Source organism: Nomia melanderi, unplaced genomic scaffold (genome assembly GCF_051020985.1).
Source record: "Nomia melanderi isolate GNS246 unplaced genomic scaffold, iyNomMela1 scaffold0108, whole genome shotgun sequence".
Taxonomy (NCBI): domain Eukaryota; kingdom Metazoa; phylum Arthropoda; class Insecta; order Hymenoptera; family Halictidae; genus Nomia; species Nomia melanderi.
Window position 1 is genome coordinate 8,266 of NW_027475223.1, and position 6,735 is coordinate 15,000.

General features: G+C 50.8%; 1 non-coding gene across 1 annotated transcript; it reads right to left on the minus strand.

The window, feature by feature from the left end:
- Positions 1–352: 352 nt before the first annotated feature.
- LOC143175550 (5.8S ribosomal RNA) lies at positions 353–507 on the minus strand. Its single transcript, XR_013000279.1, has one exon. It is a non-coding gene; the product is annotated as a 5.8S ribosomal RNA (ribosomal RNA).
- Positions 508–6,735: the final 6,228 nt, after the last annotated feature.

The window sequence follows — 6,735 nt, forward strand, 5'->3', positions numbered from 1 at the left end:
TCACGAACAGCCGAAAAAGTTGTCGCTCAGATCCATATCGCAGTGGAGCGGTATCCGCGGGCGGTCGTAATTGAACGACGCACGACGCCGCGAACACTCACGCGAGTCCATACAAACGATTCCGATCGTTTTGCAACAACTAGAACGTACACTGTCCGTGAAATTCACAGAATTTTCGCGTGTCCGCGACAAACGCCGACGAGACACCCATCGTTCGCTCGTACGTAGCATCCTTCTCTTAACCCGACTCAGAGACGTTCTTTGCGCCCTTCGGTAAAAAAACGTTCGATCCGAAGAGGTGAACGACGGCGGGGATTTGACAGAGCTACGCAAGCAGTGTATGGTACGTAAACGACCCTCAGCCAGGCGTGGTCCAGGAATTGTATCCGTGGACCGCAATGTGCGTTCGAAATGTCGATGTTCATGTGTCCTGCAGTTCACACGTTGACGCGCAATTAGCTGCGTTCTTCATCGACCCACGAGCCAAGTGATCCACCGTTCAGGGTAATCGTATAAATTTTATATTTCACATATATAATTTTATTCTCATTTGTTCGACCTAATATCTCTCTTCTTTCAAAGAGAAGATAAAAGTTGATACCTGAATCTCCGACCAGCGCGCGAAGGAGATTCAGGCGTCGCCTTGGAGACGACACCGAAGCCTTTCGAGACGAAAAACGTTCAAGTAATATGTATATATTTCTCGACGTTCCGGGCGTATAGTGCATTCAAAAACCCGCGAAAGACGCAGAAGACTCGCACGCGTGGAAACGACGGGGATATATTTTGTATCCTACCCGATACTGAATCCATCGCGTGCAGTCGACCCTCGCGTTCTTCCGATCAGACGCATCTATTGTTGCGCGCATGTTTTCGCGTCGCATCGCGCGAAACGTTGCACGAATCGTACCGATCGATCGATTGAAAGCAAATAATGAAAAAAGACTTCACAGCTGGCTCTTTGCCGGTCATTCGTCCCATGTTATCTCTTGCCGCGAAATTGGCGCGCAAGAGTTGGGTGTCAGACGCGCGGCTTTAAAACGAGCTTCACGGCCGGTCCCTTCGTTACCGCTTTCGTTCTTTCTCTCGGAACGACCATGAACGAACACGACGAGCGACGCTACGGCATACACACGTCCACGGATTCGATTAAAAAAACAGACTTCACAGCTGGCTCTTTGCCGGTCATTCGTCCCATATTATCTCTTGCCGCGAAATTGGCGCGCAAGAGTTGGGTGTCAGACGCACGGCTTTAAAACGAGCTTCACGGCCGGTCCTCTCAATTCCGTGTACGGTACACGCAAGATGCGGGTTCCACTTCCAGACTACCCGGTCCCTTCTCTCTACGAGAATCGATAGTAGAAGAACGGCTCGAAAACGCGTCTCAGAGACTAGGGGAAAAGAAGCGGTATGCGAGCGAAACGAAAACGCATTATGGAAACGTCGCGAAACAATGTTCGACGGTTGCTCGGTTCCAATCGTGCGGCCGTTTCAATTTCTCGTGCGCTTCACCGTCCCTCCGTAACTCTGGCCGATCGCGTATACCGAAGAGCCGACACGCGCAAAAACCACAGGCATTGTATACTGTGTATATATATATATATGTTACAGTCACAGCCTTCGCGCGTTTTACTCTCCGACGCGGGGTTTCCACGACGAAAGAGAGACAGTTTCGTGGCGGGTGACTCGGCCGAATCGCTACGACGGGTATTTCTATTATAGAACGAATCATCGCCACCCTTTACCAGTGCCCGACGAAGGAATCACAAGGTCATCTGGAGTTTACAATGCCAGCGACGGTAATTCCAACGAAGACCCGATAAGTCAACTCATCGTTCTATTTCTCCCCGTACAGAAAAGCGAATCGACGCTAATGCACCTCGCGCAAGCACGAACGTTCTCTTCGCGTGGATCGTCCCATCGTCCAAAGATGTAAAGACGCATTGGAGATCGTGGTCTCTGGCGGGCTCATTGCACGCCCCACTGCATATCTTTCCTCGAATCGAGAATGATTCGTCCACTAAGGCTGCGAAACTACGCGTCGAGGAAACTAGGGGAAAGAAGCGGGATGCGAGCGAAACGACAATACATTATGGAAACGTCGCGAAACAATGTTCGGCGGTTGCTCGTTTCCTCCTGCGGACGTTTCATTGCTCGGGCGCTTCACGTCCCTCCGTAACCTTCGCGCGATCGCGTGCCCCGGAGAGCCGGCAACCGGTGAACCACAGGCGTATAAACTATAGTCTTCTATAGCAAGCCTTCGGCGGTTACTCTCCGACGCGGGGATTCCACGACGAGAGAGAATTTCGTGGCGGGTGACATCGGTCGAAACGCTACGACGGGTATTTCTATTATAGAACGAATCATCGCCACCCTTTACCAGTGCCCGACGAAGGAATCACAAGGTCATCTGGAGTTTACAATGCCAGCGACGGTAATTCCAACGAAGACCCGATAAGTCAACTCATCGTTCTATTTCTCCCCGTACAGACAAGCGAATCAACGCTATCGCACCTCACGCATGCACGAACGTTCTCTTCGCGTGAATCGTCCCATCGTCGAAAGATATAGCCGCTTGGAGATCGTGGCCCATCAAGTTCTTCCGTAACTCCTGCGCGATCGCGTACCCCGGAGAGCAGGCAACCGGTGAACCACAGGCGTATAAACTATAGTCTTCTATAGCAAGCCTTCGCGTTTACTCTACGACGCGGGGATTCCACGACGAGAGAGATTTTCGTGGCGGGTGACACGGCCGAATCGCTACGACGGGTATTTCTATTATAGAACGAATCATCGCCACCCTTTACCAGTGCCCGACGAAGGAATCACAAGGTCATCTGGAGTTTACAATGCCAGCGACGGTAATTCCAACGAAGACCCGATAAGTCAACTCATCGTTCTATTTCTCCCCGTACAGAAAAGCGAATCGGCGCTATCGCACCTCACGCAAGCAGGAATGATCTCTTCGCGTGGATCGTCCCATCGTCGAAAGATGTAAGACGTACAGAAATCGTGGTCCATCACGATTATTCGTAACTCTCCGAGTCGCGTATCTGAGAGTAGGGCAAACGGAGAACCACAGGCATAAATAATACTATATATTTCTTATATAGTTAGCCTTCGCGTTTTACTCTCCGACATGGGGATTCCACGACGAGAGAGAGTTTCGTGGCGGGTGACTCGGCCGAATCGCTACGACGGGTATTTCTATTATAGAACGAATCATCGCCACCCTTTACCAGTGCCCGACGAAGGAATCACAAGGTCATCTGGAGTTTACAATGCCAGCGACGGTAATTCCAACGAAGACCCGATAAGTCAACTCATCGTTCTATTTCTCCCCGTACAGAAAAGCGAATCGACGCTATCGCACCTCGCGCGAGCACGTAACTACTCTTCGCGTGGATCGTCCCATCGTCGAAAGATGTAAGACGCACGGAAATCGTGGCCCATCAACGTTTTTTTGTAACTCTGCCGATCGCGTATCACAGAGCCGAGACGCACATACCACAGGCGTATAATACCGTTTTCTTTCGTATGGTAAGCCTTCGCGTTTACTCTTCGGCGCGGGGTTTCCACGTCGAGAGAGACTTTCGTGGCGGGTGACATCGGTCGAAACGCTACGACGGGTATTACTATTATAGAACGAATCATCGCCACCCTTTACCAGTGCCCGACGAAGGAATCACAAGGTCATCTGGAGTTTACAATGCCAGCGACGGTAATTCCAACGAAGACCCGATAAGTCAACTCAACGTTCTATTTCTCCCCGTACAGAAAAGCGAATCGACGCTGTTGCACCTCACGCAAGCACGAACGTTCTCTTCGCGTGGATCGTCCCATCGTCGAAAGATGTAAGACGCACGGAAATCGTGGCACATCACGTGTTTTCGGAACTCTGTCGACCGCGTATCTCAGAGACGACGCGCGCGAACCACTGGCATATACTATTATATATCGCGTTTTACCCTCCGACGCGGGGATTCCACGACGAGAGAGAGTTTCGTGAGCGGGTTGACTCGGAAGAAACGCTACGACGGGTATTTCTATTATAGAACGCATCATCGCCACCCTTTACCAGTGCCCGACGAAGGAATCACAAGGTCATCTGGAGTTTACAATGCCAGCGACGGTAATTCCAACGAAGACCCGATAAGTCAACTCAACGTTCTATTTCTCCCCGTACAGAAAAGCGAATCGACGCAATCGCACCATACGCGTGCACGTAAACAACTCTTCGCGTGGATCGTCCCATCGTCGAGAGACGTAAGTTTTCATAGTATGAATTCGCGTTTTACTCTCCGACGCGGGGATTCCACGACGAGAGAGAGTTTCGTGAGCGGGTTGACTCGGAAGAAACGCTACGACGGGTATTTCTATTATAGAACGCATCATCGCCACCCTTTACCAGTGCCCGACGAAGGAATCACAAGGTCATCTGGAGTTTACAATGCCAGCGACGGTAATTCCAACGAAGACCCGATAAGTCAACTCAACGTTCTATTGCTCCCCGTACAGAAAAGCGAATCGACGCAATCGCACCATACGCGTGCACGTAACAACTCTTCGCGTGGATCGTCCCATCGTCGAGAGACGTAAGTTTCCATACTATGAATTCGCGTTTTACTCTCCGACGCGGGGATTCCACGACGAGAGAGAGTTTCGTGAGCGGGTTGACTCGGAAGAAACGCTACGACGGGTATTTCTATTATAGAACGCATCATCGCCACCCTTTACCAGTGCCCGACGAAGGAATCACAAGGTCATCTGGAGTTTACAATGCCAGCGACGGTAATTCCAACGAAGACCCGATAAGTCAACTCAACGTTCTATTACTCCCCGTACAGAAAAGCGAATCGACGCAATCGCACCATACGCGTGCACGTAACAACTCTTCGCGTGGGTCGTCCCATCGTCGAGAGACGTAAGTTTCATAGTAAGCCTTCGGCGTTTTACTCTCCGACGCGGGGATTCCACGACGAGAGAGAGTTTCGTGAGCGGGTTGACTCGGAAGAAACGCTACGACGGGTATTTCTATTATAGAACGCATCATCGCCACCCTTTACCAGTGCCCGACGAAGGAATCACAAGGTCATCTGGAGTTTACAATGCCAGCGACGGTAATTCCAACGAAGACCCGATAAGTCAACTCAACGTTCTATTTCTCCCCGTACAGAAAAGCGAATCGACGCAATCGCACCATACGCGTGCACGTAAACAACTCTTCGCGTGGATCGTCCCATCGTCGAGAGACGTAAGTTTTCATAGTATGAATTCGCGTTTTACTCTCCGACGCGGGGATTCCACGACGAGAGAGAGTTTCGTGAGCGGGTTGACTCGGAAGAAACGCTACGACGGGTATTTCTATTATAGAACGCATCATCGCCACCCTTTACCAGTGCCCGACGAAGGAATCACAAGGTCATCTGGAGTTTACAATGCCAGCGACGGTAATTCCAACGAAGACCCGATAAGTCAACTCAACGTTCTATTTCTCCCCGTACAGAAAAGCGAATCGACGCAATCGCACCATACGCGTGCACGTAAACAACTCTTCGCGTGGATCGTCCCATCGTCGAGAGACGTAAGTTTTCATAGTATGAATTCGCGTTTTACTCTCCGACGCGGGGATTCCACGACGAGAGAGAGTTTCGTGAGCGGGTTGACTCGGAAGAAACGCTACGACGGGTATTTCTATTATAGAACGCATCATCGCCACCCTTTACCAGTGCCCGACGAAGGAATCACAAGGTCATCTGGAGTTTACAATGCCAGCGACGGTAATTCCAACGAAGACCCGATAAGTCAACTCAACGTTCTATTACTCCCCGTACAGAAAAGCGAATCGACGCAATCGCACCATACGCGTGCACGTAACTACTCTTCGCGTGGATCGTCCCATCGTCGAGAGACGTAAGTTTCCATACTATGAATTCGCGTTTTACTCTCCGACGCGGGGATTCCACGACGAGAGAGTGTTTCGTGAGCGGGTTGACTCGGAAGAAACGCTACGACGGGTATTTCTATTATAGAACGCATCATCGCCACCCTTTACCAGTGCCCGACGAAGGAATCACAAGGTCATCTGGAGTTTACAATGCCAGCGACGGTAATTCCAACGAAGACCCGATAAGTCAACTCAACGTTCTATTGCTCCCCGTACAGAAAAGCGAATCGACGCAATCGCACCATACGCGTGCACGTAACAACTCTTCGCGTGGATCGTCCCATCGTCGAGAGACGTAAGTTTCATAAGTAAGCCTTCGGCGTTTTACTCTCCGACGCGGGGATTCCACGACGAGAGAGTGTTTCGTGGCGGGTGACTAGGCCGAAACGCTACGACGGGTATTTCTATTATAGAACGAATCATCGCCACCCTTTACCAGTGCCCGACGAAGGAATCACAAGGTCATCTGGAGTTTACAATGCCAGCGACGGTAATTCCAACGAAGACCCGATAAGTCAGCTCATCGTTCTATTTCTCCCCGTACAGAAAAGCGAATCGACGCTATCGCACCTCGCGCGAGCACGTAACAACTCTTCGCGTGGATCGTCCCATCGTCGAGAGACGTAAGACGCACGGAAATCGTGGTTCATCGCGTCTTTTCCTACTCTCTTGAATCGCAATTTCGTATAGAGCCTACACACGCGAACCACCGGCATATACTATTTCTTCTCTCATAGTAAGCCTTCGCGCGTTTTACTCTCCGACGCGGGGATTCCACGACGAGAGAG